General features: G+C 42.6%; 2 long non-coding RNA genes across 3 annotated transcripts in view; one reads left to right on the top strand and one right to left on the bottom strand.

Annotated features, from left to right (window-relative positions):
• LOC114857742 (uncharacterized) overlaps positions 1-21,514 on the bottom strand; it is a 110,931-nt gene that overhangs the window by 87,208 nt on the left and 2,209 nt on the right. The window contains exons 2-3 of one of the 2 annotated variants that reach the window (XR_003786263.3): positions 14,371-14,420; positions 11,294-12,381 (exon numbers count right to left, since the gene is read on the bottom strand). The exons of the other annotated variant lie outside the window; for it this stretch is intronic. This is a non-coding gene — a long non-coding RNA (uncharacterized LOC114857742). Of the gene's footprint in view, positions 1-11,293; positions 12,382-14,370; positions 14,421-21,514 lie in introns of those variants that run through there. 2 annotated transcript variants of the gene reach the window in all.
• Positions 15,683-18,274, top strand: LOC114857743 (uncharacterized). Its single transcript, XR_003786264.3, has 3 exons — positions 15,683-15,805; positions 15,920-15,995; positions 17,987-18,274. It is a non-coding gene; the product is annotated as an uncharacterized LOC114857743 (long non-coding RNA).

Here is a 21,514-nt window from a genome sequence, read left to right as displayed (position 1 = left end):
AGGCTGCTGTGATTATCTTATCAGCGGAGGTTCACATTGTACAGTACTATGAATACACAAAGTCAGACTAATTAGGAACAACTAATACTAACGGATTCAATGTTATCATAAATATGTGTTGTATATTGTTAGAAGTTTAAAAAGAACATTATTTCTTAACAGTTAAATGTGTATAGAGCAGCATTGATGAAGTCAGTCGAAGAAACTAATCTCACATCCATCCTTCTGCTAAGGAGCAATGTTATGGGTGAAACACTAAAAGCAATAGTGGGAGTGAGGCACATTAGCCGTCTAAGAGCAGCATCAAGAGGCTCCGGCTCATGTGGGTGTCGTGTCTGTGTAAATCCCTTGGTCACTGCACAAATATGTCTTGCGATTCCTCTTGATCATCTATTCCTTTACGTGCCTTGATGTGCTCTGGCTTCATGCTAAGCATGAATTTAAACGCCGTGGCAGCTGCTTGACAGAAGGTCCTTGCATTTTTCTCGCCCCCTAGCCTCCTTGCAGCGCTGGGTTCATGTGTGAGTGTAGCAAAGATTTACAGGCAGACATAAAAGTCCACCATGCGCAGAGAAACAGACACAGAAAGACAGAGGCGGTGGCAGGAGTGCTCGTGTTAGTGCGAAGGAGTGTGTGGAGCCCACATATTATCATACCGATCCCTTAACAACCAACAGAGATTCATTCTCATTTCATCTCAACATGTCAGTCTGCTCGACCAAAGAGCCCCCATCATTACCATCACGAACCTCTGAAGTGAGAAAAGAAATCTATTTCCCGAAAGCAACCAACATGACTTGAATCCATAGCAGAGGAGAGTTCTTTTCCACAGCTCTGACACATCTCAGTGCATCCGCCGGTTAACCCCACACTCGCTCCCCCATGGGAGGCATCCAGAAGGGGGGGGCGAGGCAGGAATACGCAGCAGTTCTGTAAATGGGAGAGGCTGATTAGTTGTCATGGGTGAGAGACGCTCGAGGCAAAGGGGTCAAATGTGTGGTAAAGGAACAGGAAAGTAAAGCGATTGTGAGAGGGTGCTGCAGCGGGCGGACGTCCGCTGGCGTGGGACGCGGAGACGCAGGGGAGACAGTGGGAGAGGGACGGGACTGGAGGGAGAGGACAGGGAGGATTTTCAGCGGAAGCCAAGTGCTCCGTCTAAAAATAGTCCTGATGATATGAGCGCATTCAAATGAGTGTTTGTGTGTGTGTGTGTGTGTGTGTGTGTGTGTGTGTGTGTGTGTGTGTGTGTGTGTGTGTGTGTGTGTGTGTGTGTGTGTGTGGGCGAAGGGGAGAGCGAATGAGTGAGTGAGCGACCGCTCCGAGTGGCAGACAGAACGAATTCATTACACTTTATTTGCAAAAGTGCAGAATGTCCAGCTTCTTGAACAAATGACAGGCGACAAGGCCTGATTAAGTGAAAGACTGATTTCCAACCGCTAAGACAAATGTTTCGTCTGAGGATGTTTGCAACAGTCACGACTACAGCAACCTTACACGTACAGAATATGTCCAAATCTAGATAGTGTTGTTTTCTACGGAAATGTAATGTAAGAAAGCCATCTTTTGCTCTAGAGTGGGATCATTAGGGACGTTTTAGGGCTTTGCTGAGGTTTCAAAACTGGAACGAAGGATCATGGGATTTTAGCTCTATTGCTACTGACTGGCAGATTCCTGCTATTGTGGTCTGACTAATACCAGTTATTCTAGACGTCTCGACGACACACACACACACACACACACACACACACACACACACACACACACACACACAGCGAGAGGAAATGAGCAGGGTGACATGCAGAGCAGCCATCTCCGCTGACAAGCCATGTGCAACTAACATGATAAGGGTTTCCTCAGGTGGCTCTCTAAATACGGCTTACACTTATTACAGACGGGGAAGCGGATGGTAGGAACGAAGAGGGCAAAGGAGAAATCGGGGGCAGCAGAGATAGAGGGGGATTGAATGATGGCCGTGAATGCAATTAACACTACAGGCACATCACATTTCTTCTTTTATTGGCTCTTTATAAAGAAAGCCTGAATGAAAAAAAATGGCGTATAAACAATTACAGCCTCAGCGATGATGATAGTTTGAGACAAAGGTGAGATACGAGGTCCTTAAAGTATCGTTGGACAGCAGCGAGCACATTTACCTTTAGTATCCTTTTGTAATTATCATGTCTATAAGGCCTGAAAGGCTGCAAATAGGACAAAAGAGAAACGGCTCACGTAGAGGGAGATAGACAAATAAGTGCTGTCTCGCTAAATGGCAAGCAGAAAGCGATGGAACAAGTTTTAGTCACAGATCAAAGTGAAAAACGGCGGTAAGTGGTGTTAAGTGGTATGTGTATGTGTGTGTGTGTGTGTGTGTGTGTGTGTGTGTGTGAGACACAGCCTGCAGCCGGGGTCAGAGTTGCATGCTGGTGCTATAGTAAGCAGACAGGACACGCGCGTCCCATCCTCCGCCAACACTCATTAACACCGCGCGGCCCTTTGGACGCCGGTGTTTAGCATTCTATAATGACTTTCCCTTCGGAGCGGCAGGCTTGAATGTCACTCACAGTCAACTGCGGTTTGCGTTGCGAGGCGCTGACGTGCGTGGGTGGAGCAGTGGGCGCCGTGTTTGTGTCGCTTTCCTGATGACTGAAGACAAAGTAAACAGACACTAGACGCCTCTTCTGAAAATGAGTACAGGCAGAGAGGAGAAGAGGAGCGGGCGCGGCAGCGGCAGCGTTTAGCGAGCATCACGGCGATGCGTTCGGGGACGTGTTCTCGGCGCGCTCTCTGGACGGACCAAATGCCAGAATAAATGCCACAGACAGTGTGCGTTTTCTGTGGGCATGGCCTTTTAGGCTAGACAGTCTATTATTCAATTAAGAGCCATGAAACCCACTGGCCTTAAATAAAAGCCCAAATTGGATCCAAGTTTGCAAACCGTGCACCGCACGATGAGAGGGAGTGACATTTTTATTGTATAACCTTAAGCTGATGAGGTTGTGCAACGCGACAGGACCATCTTGACATTTGTGAGCAATGCCAGTGTAAACAAAATGCTTAAAAGCGAACCGATATACTCCCATAGACTAATTAGAAAAGGTGAGCCTGAAAAATCAGCTTGTGAATGGACTGGAATATTAATTTAATGGCAATCGAGGAGAAGCACAAAAGCAGCAATTTGATATGAGACACCATCTTCTCTTTATTCATATTGTAGTGGGTCTCTTTGGGCTATGAAAAAATAAATATATAATGATGTGATACACATTTCATTTTGAAGAACTGATACCAGATTAGGTGGAGGTGCCCTGGTTTTTAGGGTGCATCCTGGAGCGGCATCTCTACAAAGGCTGCTTCAGATGTGAATCCTACCTATATTAGGTTTGGTCAAGAGCGTGGATCTGTTTTCTCGTTAGTGTATGTGGTCAAGCATGGATTAATTAGCAGTAACGTAATTAGCACCGTCACCTCTCATTAACTTGGACGTGCAGACCCCCCCCCCGTGTCCCTCTTGGCCTCTCCCACCTTCCCTTGTGTCCCGTGTGTGTCCCCCAAACAGCCTTCACTCTCCCTCAGCCACTTTTTGTCTCCTGACGGATTTCTTTTCAGTCCTACATGCTCACACCTCTCATTTCTCACATTATTGTACTTTTTTGTGGCCAATTTCTTTTCTTTTCTAAGCATCTTTTGTTATAAGTAGGTAACCTATATAAAAGTGCGGTTACACATAAAATGAGTTAAAACAAAATAAATATGTTAGTACATACAGTATATCATATCCCAGAAAAACAATATAAAAACATCTCAAGTGGCTGCACAAATCTGAAAAAAAGCTGAACAGCACATTTAATTAAACACAAACAGGCGCCCTGAGTGAGAAGTTCCACCGAGTTTCCAGAGCTAATCTGAAGTTGGCTGGCAGGTAAGACCGACTAGCTCTGGGCTACTGTTGCTGGCTAGCAAGTTATTGTTCGGCGTGCCATTGAACGCACCATGCCAATTTGTAGTAATTAGCTTCCAGCACTACCTGTTCCGCAAACACATGCAAATGGCTTCCGTGAGTCTCCGACGCAGCCCCAGACTCGGCCTCTCTATCATCCTGGCTTTTTCTAGCATGCACTCGTGCAGCCTGCGTGTGCCATCCAACGGAGCATCTGTGTGCGAGTGTGAGAACGAGCGAGAGCGCAGGTGAAAGGCGTGTCAAGGTTGAGTGAAGGCAATCTGTTTTGATTAGCTGCTATTCATCGGAGAAACGATTACCGGCCCATAATAGAGGTGTAATGCATGGATAGCATGATATTACATTGGAAAATCATATACCAAATACAAAATAGACATGTTTGGGAGAGAGTGACAAGTTGCTTTGTGTATTTTTTTTAATGCATATTCGCACAGCTTTTATCCTGGTGTCTTATATGATCCTATCTAAATGCTGTGTGGTATCTGAAGCTACAGTAATTGGCCCATGTGAAAACCTCTCGTCGGTTACAAGGACATCAGTAAAATGAGAGTGATACAAGGAGAAAAATCTCCCTCCGTGCTTCTTGTCTCTTAATATTATATAATGAGACAGAGAGGATCCCCCTCCACCAGCCTCATGCATTATTTCACCTTCATTAGACATTAGCCAGAGTGCAGTATTGGGCCAAAGAGAGGTAAGAAAAAAATAAAAATCAGAGCCATCTGAAGATTGCACAAATTAGGAGTGACACACTTTGCTTTTCTTGTCAGTGTCTCATACGATTCGGGAACAAAAGCGGAGCCATTCAAATGAGCGGTGCATTCAAAATACAAACAATAAAAGCGTTGAGAACGTTCCGCCAGACTGATCGATGGTCTGCCAGACGTCGCTCGCTGCTCTTTCTGGCGTGGTGTCAGCGTGTGCGCCTCCTCCGTGCCGACGGTCGAGGTTGACTGAGGACATGTACATGAGAGACACTGTAAAGGCAAGTCCAACAATAAGTCGTGATTGATTTTGTCCCCTGCCATTTAGAAAAGAAACACATCTCCCACAGGGCCCAGTGAGATAGATTGTGTACCAAGAATGCCATTGTTACTGAAAAGCACATTTTCCCTGACAAGGCAGGGCCATTCCTCCTCCTCCTCTCCCTCTTTTCCACAATGACAAATACGCTTAGCTTGATAGATGGTATTGTTTCCAATCACACATCCCTCCATTTCTCTTTTCCCCCCATATTAAAAACACGCAAACACACATATACTGTACAGTCAGCGTGCATGAGGACGCTAACGGTGAGTCCACGCGCTGTGCCGCGCATAATATTCCTCTCCGTCAGCAGGGACGTTTAAGCTCAGCTGGACAGGAACAGATAAACCCACAGAAGCTTTAGATTAACGTTAAGAAAGCTTGTAAAAGGGCGGGATGCAAAACACAAACAGTCACAAACATGAGGACAGCGACAGAAGGACAATAGGCAAAGAAATGTAATCCAAGAAGGTCGAGCCAAGGATGTTCCATCAAAATGCAAGGCTAAACTTGTTTCTCTGAACAGCGACTGAATAAAAAGAATGTGTAGTGACATATGTACAATTAAAATGCTTGGAATTCTTTATTTCCAAATGAATTGACATTTTAAACTCAATCCCATTGTTATATGAAAAATGTGAAAAATCGACGTGACAGGAACAAGAATGAAACTATGCAACGCCATCATCCAGTCAAACATGGGATACAAGCGATGATGGTGTTCAGTCCTCCACTTCTCCAACTATCAGGCTGGTGTGGTTACAACAAAAGCTTTGTGGGGTGATGGAGCCACATTGTCATCATGCAGGACACTTGCTGTGTTTTCTCATCTGCTAGGCGGCTCCTGTTGATTACAGCTGGCTGCCAGGAAGACGGGAATTAATCAGTGCTGTCAGATCACGAAGCATTTGATCAGGCGTTGGAGCTCACTGACTCACTGACACTCGACTTGTGCAGAAAATGCACAGAACGCCAATTATATTGCTAAATGCGCTTTATAAGAAAGTTGTGTAATGTTCACAGTCGCCTTCTGCTACCTAATATTATGTTGACTGAAAATAGACTCTAAACAGAAGTGGAGCTACAAGGGCAGGGCTGTCTTTTGTCTTCAAAGTACTGGAACACAATGTTCGCAGTGCTTCTGATTACTGCCAATGCCAATATACCTGCATAAATGTCTACAGACAGCATTACCCTATAAACAGGGTCTTGTTGGGTAAATTCTGAAGGAACCAAACATACTACTTACTCCTATGCAAATACTACAGGTTGGCAGTGAGAATAACTAACGTCAGTGGTTGGAGATATTTGAAAGCAATTCAAGCCAACACAGGCGAAGCTGATGGAAAACTCCCCTTAACTGTTCTCTGTGACTGAGACCGAGCATAGACGAGAGAGACACACACCAGCGACGAGGCGAGGAGATTGTATTTTTTGCTTTCGTATATGTGATACGATTCACCAGCAATAGAGGGGGTACAAGCATATTCAATGAACAACAGAAACTTGCAGAAATCCAGCGTTAATCTCCCATGTGACCCTCTGCCCACCCACTAAGTCCACACAGTTATGGATATGGCAGCTCCAGGGAACTAATTTCATGTAATTTAATGCTAAGTACTAATGAATAAAAGCCTTAAAAAGGTTATGAACCGACATGTTCATATTCATATACTGAGCAGAACTGAAATGACTCCTGTACTGTAGATTTCATTTGATCTCAATAAAAAAAAAACTTTAACATCTGCACTGATGTATTGACATTACACCCATTTGTCTTTGAAGTGAAAATAATGTAACAAGTTTCAACATTTGAAATATATCCATTGTATCTATTTCCAAGTCAGAAATATGGTTAATGGTTGTTTTATGGTAGAATAAAGCTTAAATATATTGAGCACTAAAACCGAGTCCTGCAGATGGGCTTGGAAAAAAAAACACTGATGCTGACATTTTATTCTTTCAGTTAACCACATTTAGCATAATTAATATGGCTGCAGTGCTATGATTTGAAAGATGATTTTTTTTCCACAGTGGTCACACAAAAGGACGCCAACACGAGACCATCTGCCTCTCAAAGCCACCATATCTATTATCCTGCTACATTTTCTCCAAACCCAGCTAAATATGGAATTTCATTATTCTTGGTGAAGAAGTGTCATGGGAGCAGGCTCTTCCTATTCTCTGCCACTCCTGGCTTAATTAGAGTTCTGTAATTACTGGGACTCTAATTTCTAGGTTGAGGAGACGAGATGTGTATTGGTTGCCAAGGAAATCCTGTGGATTTTCATGCAAAGCAACGCTAAGTACTTTCACGCTGATACAATCATATAAAAAGTGAAGATAAATTGTGGTTGGTTTGTTCCATTATCTAGGCTTATTTTCCAATTTTTAATCAGTGGGGGTGCTGACATAATAACCACCAGCCCTGACCTGTAGCACACCTCCTGATTATGGAGTCAGGCAGCTATCTGCCAGAAACACAGACACTTGGCCCGGGTCCAGCCGCACAGATTACAACAGGTAGAGCCATTTTTGATGCTTGCTTTGAGCGTCTGGAGAGGAGTAGGCCAGTCCTGGAGAGATGAGCCGATTGTGTATTACTGCTGAGCTGACGATTATGAAATCTGAGGCAGTAAAGACTCCTGTTTTCAGATTAATTTCCCTCAAGCATCTGTTTCTAAATGGGGGTTTTATCCCTAAAGCCATGGCACCTTCAGCTGTTTTATTCCCCTCTAAGCAGCACAGCCAGAGAAATGCACTACAATCTTCAATACAAGTAATTAGCGCCACAATCAGTTCCGTCCGTGGCAAACTGTGTGCCTAACAGGAAGGAGGAGGAACCCGTGTAAGCAACAGATTCACTCAGAGTAATGTCAGCTATTGAAACGCACACGAATAGTCCCTGCACTGGCAAATCTGTGCCAATATACAGAACAGTGACTGCATATCATAATTACTATTGGCACCTAGTGTTGTACACTCACTCGGTTTAATTTACACGCAGCTATATTAGGAGGCTTGTAAAAACCAATGAGCTCTTTTACCCAGGTCTTTTTTTTTGTCTATTTATACTTGAAAGTCATTTCGAAATAAGTTAATTTCCCTCTTCATCAATCGTGGGGATGCTACACTCTGGGCAGGAGGCAGGGGGCACCCCGGACAGATGACCAGTCCACAGAGACCGACACCGTTTTTATTGGTCGCTTTGATCTGTTTTCCATAACTAGGTTCCACTTATTTTCACTATTCCAGCAGTGCATCAGACACATGTAGCAAATGTCTAAATCCGTTCTCATTGGATTGACACATTTTCTCCTCTTCTCTCCTTATGCAAAACACCGACGTCATTTAAACAGTCTAAACTCCATTGTTTTAGCTTTGTGACCAACGGAAAACCATCTGTTCCTAACTATTAGAAATCAGTAAGACCAGTATAAACTCACCATAGCACCTGTTTGACACTCCTCCTCAAAAATCTTCAATTTACTATCAGTCTTTAGACCTTAAAAACAGTACCAGGTCTGTGTTGTTCTTTACCAGCATGGATGGAGGAGGTCTAAAGGAGAGACTGAGTATCAACAGTGGCTGTGTCTCATCCTCCAATAGATTTGGCTGTATTTTAGTTTATGTATTTTCTGGTTACAATAATACAGTTTTCTGCCACAGTGAATGTAATGTATTTAACTTATCAAAGCATTTCATCTGGATCCAGTTCTTCGCATAAAAGATAAATTTGACATAAACTACAAAGACAACAAATAGCAACAGGCTCCAATGACAATCAATGATGCCCTGATTCACACTGAGATCAGTGGTTTGTATTTCGCTGTCCACTGTGTTATGACTGATTGGACGTGTTTATGTACTTGGTTGCGAGTTGTATTGTTTGAAGGCAGAATGGGTTTTTGCTGCATATTTTCAGTGTTTTGACACGGTTAGAACCTTTTGCCAACAAAGCGTGTCATTATGACATTGGAGTCGCTGTTTAGACCGGTGTGTGACCCGTTATGAAAATGGGTTGTTTCACTGGATGGAAAGTGACTGATAAAAACTGTAAGTCAACAAATAAGTAAATAAATTAAATAAAAATGAAATGAAAAGCATTTACAGCTAGCGTTACTAACCAAAGCGCTGGAGATAACAGCACATCCTTTTGTGTAAAAAGCTTACGTGCAGAACAGAACACTCAGTCTGTGGCCGCACGTCTGGCTGTGCAGCCGTTTCGACGCGGTGCCAGAAAATGCACATCAGCAAAGTTGCAGGAACACATTTGATCATCAACAATAGGACGGCTGTCTCCGCGCCTAGAAAGGATCCATTTATTTGTCGTGCGTGCTTTTCTGCCAAACAAATCAATTCCCGCTGCTAAACAATCCGAAGCCCGGCTGCAACCAGTTGACGGCAGCGGGGAGGGGAGGCCACGTCAAAGGACTGAATTGAATCCAGCAACCCAGTTTGTGGCGCGTTTGAAGCTTTCTTTAATTTCATATTGCCATGTTCACTTCCTCAATATTTCTCACATTGTTCCTCTCCCATACTGAGAATAGACGAGACTGAAGCTGCTCTGAGTCACTCACTTCGCGGGTCAAAGTCACACACACACACACATCGATTCTGGCTTCTCTAACCACATAAACTACTCTCTTTGTGGCCGAATATCCATCAGTAAAATCAGCTTTTCCTCAGGTTCACCAAAATTTCAAAGAAAGGATCTGCTTCAGGTTAAGGAATCAAAATGGCCACAATCCTTTGTGGACTGTAAAAATTGGGCAGTGTTAGCTTTATTTTTTTCCATATTGTGATTGGACCTACAGAGCCACAGCAATCTGACTTCTGAGAAACATGCTAAGCGATTTTCAGGTATCAGTAGGAGAATCTCTTCAGCTTCAACTTGCTCTGTCCATACAGAGACAATTCCACTGTCCGTGCTCCGGCGGTTCCCGTCTCTATGCCAGGCAGTTTAATTTATCCTTTAACCAGGGCTGTCCAGCCGCCTCCCACACCCGTGTTAGCTTTGGCAACTAAACCTGGAGTCGACCCAATGTTAGTTAATCAGAACAGAGACAATCTCAGTACCCACTTTTACTGATTTTCTTCAAAAGCCTACAAAATTGCTTATTAGACAACTACTGTAAAAAATGTTTCTGTTAAGTGTTTCCTCCCAGGAAAACATTCCGCAGATAAAACCAGACGGTTTTATCTCTGTAGAGGTAATATTTATGGACGAACGTTTTGTTAGGATGATGAATCTGACCAAATCTACTGTAGACTCACTCCACTTGACCCAAAGTTACCATGAGTCAGACGACAGCTAACATTAATAAATGAGCGTAGGGTTGACGAGCCATTAAAAAGTACTTTGAAGCTCAATTTAAGAAAAAAAAATGGTTCCATAAACCTGCTCCGTGTAATTTAAAAAGAGAAATAGACTATGTCGGAGAATATTTGTACAAATTAATATAAATGTCATTTTGCAAAATCTTTATCAAAATGAAGCAGTGGCCATGATCACATGGTAACACACACCATATGCCTTTATCTGTGAAACACATGTATTAAGCTAAGAGGTGTGTAAGAGTGAAAGATGCTTCAGAGAAGGGCAGACACTGGCAAAAACACAGGTAATATGTCCAATAAAAGTGACAAGAAGGGAAACATTATTTCACTAAATACATAAAAGTCAACACAAATATGCTTCATTGCTCAAGGCCAAAATAAGGGCAACTCAAATAGAGGGAGAAGTAGAAGAGAGAAAATAGAGCACTGGAGAAGGAGATTAAATGTTTAATCTGTCAGGTCCGTCTCCTTCTACAGTGTGGCTCCAGGCTTTGTATATTTGCATATTTATTTTATTTACATAACTATTTACATAATTAACATAATGAGAAGCGCACCATGCCAGAGCGTCATGGTGTGGCGACTAACCCACAGCTTCGAAATAGCCACTGGATGCCTACATATGCAAAGCCTTTGACGCCAGAAGGACCTCTCCATCTGATCTGCCCCTCTGCTATCAAGACCAGGGGGGTCCACACGCACGCACGCACGCACGCACACACACACACAGGTAGGTTGTTATTGAGGCATCAGTTTAGGCTGAATGACTGTAGGCATTGAGCAGCAGATTATCTGTAACAGATAATGACCAACAGCAAGGTCACCAGTGTTCGATCTACTGATGCTGAAATGTGCTTCAGGACAGTTACACTAAGGTCTAGTGTCGCTTTATGTCTAGCTCACTGATTTCATTCTAGGCCAGGAGGTTAAGTGGAGCTCATGACTTCCATCACGGACATTTCTGCAAAAACAGAAACAGAAGCAGAGCACATAGTGACACATAAGGAGAGAGACACTTCACTGAATAAATAAGAGAAAAGAAAAAAACACTGAAATGTGGCTCGTTAAAAAGTTTAGCCTTCACACTTGTTGATGAGACATTATGACTGCACTGGATCATTTTCACACAATTGTGCTGTCTAGCGTCTGTGGGCACGAGTCACTTTATTTTCTGGGGAACGTGGCCCAAAGGACGTTTTTTAGAATTAAAGTTAAATATACAGTACCACGTTAAAATGTCATTTGTGCGGTAAATTTCCTTTGATGTGAGAATGTGCACTTAAGAAGCGGCCTTACAGCTTAGATTTAAAAGAATGAGTCTGCCTGTGGGAATGGCAAGAAGAGCTTTTAGATTATTAACAACATTCTGCTGTTAGTGAGAGAACTAGTGAGTTTCATTTAGCTATTCAACCTACAGGGCATGACAACATTTCACCACAGTTTCATCTCGAACAAAGCGAACTAATTGCAACAATCCAAACTTCCATTAAGAGCACATAGCGTACAGCTCTGAAATATTTTGCATACTGCAACACACACACACACACACACACACACACACACACACACACACACACACACACACACACACACACACACACACACACTCCTCAGTCATGAGTCGTTGGACCCTTAAGAACGGTTTGCACTGCAGAACGTAAACAAAGCTTTTTAATGTTGGGTTACAATTGGAGAGAAATTGTTATTGCCATTGGAACTGTGGCTTAAAAGAAAAATAGCTGAATGAAAGTGTAAATGTCAAGGTATCCCTGGAGAATAAAAAAAAAAACAAAAAAACATTGGCATCACTGGCTCGCAACTCATAAACACTGAACGAAACAAGGAGAAGAGCCTCAGGGACAATGAACACAGAAAGAGGAAAAAAAATAATATACAGCTGATTAAAATTCAGAATGTCAAGGCATCCTTTTAACCATTCAACAAGTGTCTGTACCTCCTCTCTCTATCCATCCCTCCATCTCTGCCAAGGACACCATCCCTGCTGTGGTTACCATGGAGACAAGCCCAGAAGGGCTGTGGGCGAGACATGTGAGGGACTGTGGGTGAGCGAGCGTGCATGCACACACACACACACACACACACACACACACACACACACACACACACACACACACACACACACACACACACACACACACACACACGTGTAAATCTCTGCTCCTGTTTGCTTTCACATGACTCCTCAAGTCCTCTCCTTTTTTATGGTCGCATACATGTACAGGTAGCTTCACAATCTTAGTCACTGAAGGTGTGAATTTTACTATAAAAAGTGTTGGCAGAGAGACTAGAGGGGTCAAAGACGATTCTTTTACCTGTATCATAACTGAAGAATGTTGTGTTTGAAATCATCTGACTGACATTGTCCTTGACATTCATATTTTCTCAGCCTTCATATCATCTTGATGTGTGTGTGTGTGTGTGTGTAGTACTGTATGTGACAGCGATATTTCACCTCATTTGCTCAATGAGAGATGAGAAGAAAGTGCCATTTTCTACGCCAGCCCTCTCTCATTTAAAAGACGCTAATGTTTTGCTTTCACCATTCTATTCTAAAAAGCCTGACGGCCCAACATCAAAGTCTTCTTTTCCATGCCAGCGCACAGAGGTGTGCAGAGGTGATAAACACATTATGCAAAAGTTTATGCGTAGGATATTATCAGTTTGAGCAGAATGTGGAATAAGACCTAATTTAATGGCAGAAATCTAGATGTGGCAGTAGCGTCCCATTTATTGATTTCACGTAGAGCTGTACTGTAAATGTAAGCAGTTCTAAATGTGAGGAGCTTGGAAACACACAAAGGGAGAAACACACTGTAATAAACTAGCCTCACAAAACATCAAGCAACAGAACAATAAGCATATTTCTCCTCATTCATTTGCTTAGAAAAAGCAGATAACAAAACTAAAACGGCCTCCTCTGATTGAGGGATGGGTGAAACGCTTAGAACCTCAATCCGCAATAAATTAATTTAGTAAGGTGTCAGTGTCAAGCAACATGCATACACTGGGATACACAATGCACATACTGCAAGAACATTAACATACAAATGAAATGCAGTGGGAAATTTGCTACAGTTAGAATCATGTTCATTGTTGTATATTCTAAAGCCTGACGTTCTGCATTAAATCATGCAAATTATAATTCACTGAACCAAAGGCTAAATTTTATACACCAAACTACTGGTTGCTCTATTCTACCCTGCTGTGTGACCTCAAATAACCTTCCCCTGTCATTTTCTAACATGCTTCTCCTGCAATTAATCATTTTTCAGGACAGTCCATTTTCTGGAGTCCCAGAATTATAAAACCAATTTCCATTGATGTTTTAGGTTTTGAAAATGCACCAGAAATAGTGGAGATAGAGCAAGGGGCTAATAAGAAAGACATAGAGACTAATATGCTGCAGGTAATTACCCTCATTAAACAGCCATGTATTCAGACAGACAGGAGTTCATATTTTTCTGTGTGTGCATGTGTGTGTTTGTTAACAAGTGTGCGTATGCCTTTATGGTGCCTCGGCTCGACCCGTGGCATTGATGGAGCACCATCACTCTCACCTGGGCTGAAAATAAAGTGGGTCCTTTGCTAGGCCCGGTCAGGATGCGCTGTTTGCTGTCAGCGGTAACATTTCTCAGCCTGTGTACGACAGAACACTTTCCGTATTTCCAAATGACTTATCAGCAGATGTGCTATTTAGGCAAATGGCCTGAGCTGCAAGGTTGAATGAAGGGTGATGTATCTGGTTGCATAAGGTCAGGGACTGAAAGTACCATCGCAATTGATCTGAGCCATCTTGGTGATTATTAACTTATTCTTACACACTATCTAGCATTAACAGCAACCACTGACCTTCACTCAGCAGCACTGTTTCGCAAGTTTGTCTGAAGGTCAGTTAAATAACTGACTAGTCTCCTCCTGTATCTAAGCAACAGTTCTGCATTCATAAACATCAGTCACTTTATCAAAAGGACAGATGGAATAAAAGGAATGAACACAATTATTTACACCAATAAACAATTACGTACTGTACAGATGTACAAACAGTGCTGGTGTCGCCTGGCCTCAGCCGTTCCTCCTGACAAAGAGAGAGAATTCAAATGAAAAGATTAAAAGGTTTTGTTGTGCACGCCCACGTGGTTTTGATCCACCACAGGTGTGAGGTAAGGGGAGTTCAGGCAGCGGCTCTGACGGAGAGCAGACACAGGAACAAAATCACATTCAGGCCAAACATACAGTACAGAAGAACTATGATAAAGATTTGAATAAAAATACTGTGAATGCTGTCGACAGTAAAACAGTAAGACTGTAATAGTTGAAGGCAGTACTACTGAAGGACCTGAAGGACTTCTCAACTGCATAAGACATAAAGAAGAAAAAGTATTTTCTATTTATTTGTCCCACTTCAAGCAACTGCAACAGTAACACTAGTTTACTGGCCCAGTATCAAACTGGTCTGTTTTACTGATCTTTTTTTTCCCCACCAATTCCTGTTCCATAGCCTTACGAGTCAATTCAAGGCCACAGCAAGCCGTTTTTAACTTGATGACAAGGTGACATTACCGAACTGGAAATGTGAGGCTTCTATGGCTCAAAAGATTTTCTCAACTGAGTGAAGAGCAAAAAAATCCGTCATGCGAGGCTAAAGCAAAAATACATATCGGTTTTGGATCAAAGTTTTTGCAGACATGCAACTTTTCAAACAGTACAGCGAACACAAGCGTCTGTAATGTCGACTCAACCTTCTTTCTCTGCGTTACATCAGACGACGCAGGTTATTGCTTGGTAATCCCTGCCTTGTTTTTGTCACAAAGTATAATTCATAACTCCGTATCGTACACCTACGCACCAAAATACAAAACCAAGCACGCGTGCGCGCTCTCCGCTCTGACACTCCGTCGGTGCCATATTCACCAAATGCAACAGGTGTGACAACAGCCTGTGTGAACTCTATGATTCTCCACGTGCACAGTGAGTAGGTGTTTGTGTTTTGATGATTAGCTGAGGATGAAGGCATGCCAACACATTAAGCTTCAAGCCGCCAAAACACACACACACACACACACACACACACACACACACACACACACACACACACACACACACACACACACACACACACACACACACACACACACACACACACACACACACACACACACAAACGCACTCCAGAGGGGTTTAGCAACTTCTCACCTACACCCACTGCAGTAATGTAATTGCCTGAATGTCTTTCCGCTGCATTCTATTACACAATAGGCCAAAGCTCGGCCCTTTAATAAAAGTGTGTGTAAATAAAAAGGAACAACCTTGTGTTTTGAAAAAAAATAACTAGCGGCTGGAGAATCGACAGCCCCCATGTTCATGCTCAGTAGGAGAGAATAGTGTTAATGACAGCTGAAGACCATCATTAGCAGCCAATGAAAAGATTTTATCACAATGGCTTCAGACATTTTTAAAAGGGTACAGTGGATGTTAGCTGCCTGCATCATTTGTGGACTCTGGTTATGTGTAATCTCTGAATACAGTTGTTGGCATCAGTGTTTGGACTCATGTCTCGTTCCTGTTATCTGGCAGGTCCTCTGCCCTTGGATTTCTTTTGTTCAGACCCATCTTGTCAAACATTGATGCGGATTTATCTTTGAAACAACACGTGAGTACAGTGCTGAAATTAACCAAATCCCCTGCAATGGGGCTTCCCTACACAGATCACTGACTCGAGCTCCAACACATGGTACAAAAAGTCTCCAATGCTCAGGAGCACCAGTGTGTCACCGGTGTAATGATACAGTCTCTTTTGAGAGAAGCTCTTTGCCTTGGGGGAGTAGCAGAACTCTAATCCCTGGAGACTAGGCACTGCTGTTTAATACCTGTTTTCACATTCATGTTGCATTCAAAACAGTTGTATTTCAGGTGTTTAGCAACAGTAATTAACTCAGTGCATGCCACTATAAAAAGGATATACAAAATTAAGAAAAAAACCTTCACGGTTACAGTTGTCAAATACCTAAACAGGCACTGAAAATTACAGTTGTTGACATTTAAAGTCGGTCTCTGAGGAGTTACACGCGTCAGCGCTGTGCAACACTAGAGCTGTCCCTTCAGCACCATGGACAGCAATCCTCTGTGCTAAGCAAATCATTTGACTGCAGCGTATTTGAGGCTGCTGTTGAGTTAATTTCAAACCGACTCAGTGTCACCATTTCACAAAAATGGTGTGCAACACAGCATGTATAATGTATGTAGCCCGCTGAGGAAAAGGAACCGACACAGACAGACCTGACAGCCCCAGGGAGTCAAATGAGTGAAGGAGAAAAGTTGATTATAAGGTTCTTAACGACTCTGCTAATTACCATTGATGCTAATTAGCTGAAGCTCCAAGTTAACTGCACGGAGGGTAATCAGTGTCTGGAACGAGACAGAAGTTAGAGTCAAACTATCATCGCTCAACCCTTCATGGGGCACAGTAAGACGCCGTAGTCTGCACTGTTCTGTCCCAGAAATGTTAGTCGCTTTTTACAATGACATCTGACAGACCCTCTAGACAACAGGAAGTTTTAATTATAAGCCTGGTTTGACAAGGAAACAGAGCTACTTCATTGAAAGAAATGTCAATTCTTTGGCAATTTCAAACCTTTATAGTAAATAATGTTTATTTATTAATGTTTATTAATCATAGTGATTAATGAACTATTTCTCAGAAACACGCATTTCCCTATAGCTTGACTTATGTGATCGGTGGCTGTTATTTTATGCCGTAAATCCAGGTTTCTCCCGATGCTGAGTTACCAGCTTAATCTTCTCCCAGGCTGTCAACACAACAACTGCTGGGGCTGATTTACTGTGGTCAGCTTCAATTACCAAGCCACAGAGCCAAAGGTATTGCTCAGGGTTTGGATGGTCATACGTTTCAGGGACAATTATACTTAATGAGACTGCCTTCAATCCATCTGCATGTGGGCTGAGGGATGCTTGACAAATCCGTCCTTCAGAGGGCCTCCTCCTCACTCTGATCTATGGTTCTGCTTCATTTCCTCTGCCTGTCATGCTGTGTGTAGAGCCGCTATCAGTATGTTTCACCTGGCGCAACGTCCTACCAGCAAATAGATCGACTGTGTGACTGATATGTCCGTATGAGTTTGGTATTTTTAGTTTAGAAAAATATATATTTCTCACACTAATAGACTATGATAAATGATATCGGACAATGAACAATCAAGTTTAAAGGCATCTTCCAGTAGCTAAAGGTCATTTGGGATTTCTGCTAGTGTCACTATTCAATATTTTATAAGCAATAAGATACTTAAATTAAGGATATCTGATAATAACAATGAACCTTGGTGAGCAAAGATATAGCATGTTAGAGGTTAAAGCAAAGTGACAGCATAAATTATTTAGTACATCTACTCAGTATGGGGAAAAAGATCTTGCTCACATTCGCACAATCCTCAAACTGACTGAGTATTGATTTTTTTTCCAAAATCTGAATTTCAAGAAGGACAGTAACACCTTTTTTGTAGTAAATAATAATAACTATAACATCAAACCTTTAGAGGAGCAGATTTAGCCATGCTGGTCATCACCCATGTCTTGGAGCTGCAGAAACAGCTTGGCTTCATTAATCTGATCTATTTTCTCCAACAGGCTTTGATCCTCTGCTGCTGGAGAGTGTATGTCTCTGAAGGGGCTCCAGCCCAAGGGGAGCGTCTCCTGCTGTGATTCCCATCAGAGACCCTGGCTGTGGGGTTGTGCGAACACTATGGTTTTAGCAGCGTGCTGGTTCACCGGGCCTTTCATGCCCCCCAGGGAGCTGGTGTCTACTGGGATGGCTGTTTGATTCACCAGCTTGACCTTGACTCCAGGCAGTAATCACAATATGGCTCCTCATGGTGTTTGTGCACACGGGTTTCGGGGGGGGGGGGGGCAAAAGAACAAGCAAGAGGTGCCAAAGACAAAGGAATAGATATGATTTGTGACATATGCATTCAACTGTGTGTGTCATGTGTTTTTGTGTGTCCGTTTGCGCTGACACAGCTGTCTGTCCTGGACTTTTATCCATGTTTCATGTCCTTTGTTCTAAAACTAGCTCAGGCTTGTGTCTCATACAGCACTGAATGCCACATCCTTTTTACTGTTCCCCGACTCCAGCCTGAGGCTTTTGTGCTGCGTTTGTTTTCCGCCTCACCTGTGTATCTTGCGGTAATTAGATGCATTGCATGTGTCACGCTGAGTTCTATCTTCTGTTAAACTCTGTGACCAGATAGTGATTGAGTTGTAGCACTCTTTTATCTTCTCCTTGGTCGCCTGAGTTCTCCCCGTGGGCCTGGCACTCTGGTTTAATTCGTTGTGGTAAGAGAGCCTGTACTGTTGCACTACACGGTAATCAGTCAGAGCTGCTCCACAAACACACTACTGGTGCACAAAGACACAATATTAATGAGAGAATAGCAGCACTGGGAAATATTTAACAGTGTCAACATTCAAAGAACACAGAACACAATAGAGAAAGACTTCAATCTAAATGAAAAAATCAGTATTTGCACTGCCCTTAGCATTGAAGGGGTTTGCCTTCTAATGCTCTTTAAAGTGCAACAATAGATTAAAATAGAGTCATTGATTTTGTATATGGATATATTTGTATTTTGTAATTTTAATACTCTGTTTCTTGTTTTCTTTTTTTTACTCATACAGTGTGATGAACACTGGCACGAGTCGAGCTTTTAATGCCAGTAGAAAACAATGACGACGGTCAGCTGATGGCTGCTGTGCCTCACAAGCTGGACAGTCTAGTCAACCGGCTTCACCGGCGTTGTTACGTGAAGAGAATCAAAGGAAAAAATTACGGGTTCAAAATATTACAATAATTTGCACTTATCCAGAAAAAGGCAGTAAGAGAAGCAGTAAAAAAGCAGAAGAGACAAATAAATCCAACCTCTCCTCTTTACTGCTGAACATCAGTTATAATGGTTCTGACACAGAAACCGAAACCATCTTTCATCATCATTCCAGAACCACAAAGGAAGGTAACATTTGTTGGCAATATTAGTGGTGTAGCAGGAACTGGTGTTATACTGTATTAACAGTCAATCCAGATTGTAGGTCATCTGTGCTTTGAGAGCCCACTAAAAATAAGCTCATCCCACATCAAACTGTAAAATGTAGATGCTCCCCTTAGATCAGATTGCAGTTAATTCAGAACAGGAAATGAACAGTGCTCAATTCAAATTGTAATGAAAGAAAAACGCATGTGAGACCACACATGGCGGTTTTACAAGAAAAGTACCATTTGCTGGAAGTAGAGAAGGTTTCTCAAAAAGGTGTTAGAACGATGTATAAACCTGTCTTTAACACAAAGTGGTGTTGAAGCCCGCCAAATCCTATTGGTCTGTCGATTTCTGCTGCTACTGAACTGTTCAATTAGAGGTGAGGGTCAGGCTCCGCTACGATCACCTATCAGGACACCAGCAGACCTTCAGCTAGCAGCGCTCAGAGCAGGCAATCAGGGAGCGTGATCTAAGCCCTCAGTGCTAGATAATGACATAACGTGACTACTAACACAGTACTCAAGTGAAGTTAAGTTCACATCCACATACAATGTGCATTTAATCATTAATATGTACATACATTTTATATTTACTATGAAAACACTCACTTGTTTTGCCTGTCGCTTATAGAATGCTTTTATTATATAATTGGGGCCTGTTTAATAGCAGGGAACCTTCCCTGCACGCATCGCTACACACTACAGGGAAATCTCTTTCAGCTGAAACCCCTCCTATCCCACTTTCCTCGCGTCCACCTGCCTCCATGCCGGCTGCCTTCTCTGCTGACCTCACATTACACAGTACAGCACTCCAACGCATCACTCAATTGAACTTGTTGGCTGTTCAAGTTGGCAGTGTGCATTCTCCTACTGGCACAAAGCTGAGCCGTTTATGCTCCTGCTGCTCTGTTAGCGCGAGGAGGCATCGATGCCACACACACAGAGCTACGAACTGGAGACCAAGCACTAGGGCATGTTAAACCATAGGCTACGCTGATAATCTGAATCCTACTGTACGATAGTCAGCAATGCAATGGAAGAAATTACTATTCTAAAATTTACATCACACAGTCTCTGATCTGTCTCTAATATAGAGACCTCTCTAAACAGCATATTACTGCATTAGGATCTATTGCAGCAACATATATATTCACACATATTTACTGGGGTGACACAGGTATAAAGGGGGTAGGATTACAACAAAAGACTTTAATACCTCTGACATTAAATCCATATAGTCAGTTATGTCCTTATCTAATCTATATTGCAGTATAACAGAATGCAGATTGGAAAGTTGCATTTCCACACAGAAGGGTCAGCCAGGCGCCTTGCTGTGTGGAGTTTGCATGTTGTCACTGTGCCTGCATGGGTTCAGTAAGTTTGAGTAAGTCAAATCAATTAGAACGGATGTTCATCCAAGCATCTTAACACTGGCAAGCAACTCTTTAGATAAAAGATTTTCCTGAAAATGCATTTTTGCCTCCCCTATAAGTTAAAGTGAAAAACCTTCATATTTTGCAGAAATATGAAGACAAATGCATCCGGTGTCATTTCCTAGACAAAACTGTTGACAGACCTCCCCAGTGAAATGGCCTCCAGTGTCCCTTCCTGTCAGTGTGCGCTATAGATAAGGCACTGCATGTCCGCGCTGTCAATCATTCAGTCAGTCAGGAGCTGGCTGGTTGCGTCAGGTTATAATTTTGCTCCGAGTTCATCAACTAAAGAGATATCACATCATTTCATCACGTGCTTTCATCAGCCTGACAGATATGCTGCTGCTGGAGGTTCAGCCCTGAAAAATAAAGCTACAGAGACGGCCACCTGCTGAATGCATGTGGATCAAAGTCCAAAAGTGTAGAGCTGATCAAGGACAGTTTGTCCAATCACATGGTAATTATTTAGTTATCAAGAGTCCTGCAAAACAGACTTTTACATCTTTTTCATCTGATCAAGGTAGAAACATAAATACTAAAAGAGGAATTTCTTCCTCATCTCACCCCTTTAAAATCTAACCCTGCAGCAATCTTAATGCAGCTATTAAGACAATTTTTTTTAATTACCGCATGCACACAACCCTGTAAATTACACAAAAAAAACCTGACAGATGTGCATCTGTGTCCGAGCAGAGA

Source organism: Betta splendens, chromosome 6 (genome assembly GCF_900634795.4).
Source record: "Betta splendens chromosome 6, fBetSpl5.4, whole genome shotgun sequence".
Classification (NCBI taxonomy): Eukaryota; Metazoa; Chordata; class Actinopteri; order Anabantiformes; family Osphronemidae; genus Betta; species Betta splendens.
The sequence above is the reverse complement of the archived record's forward strand: the minus strand, read 5'-3'. Positions and strand labels throughout refer to the sequence as shown.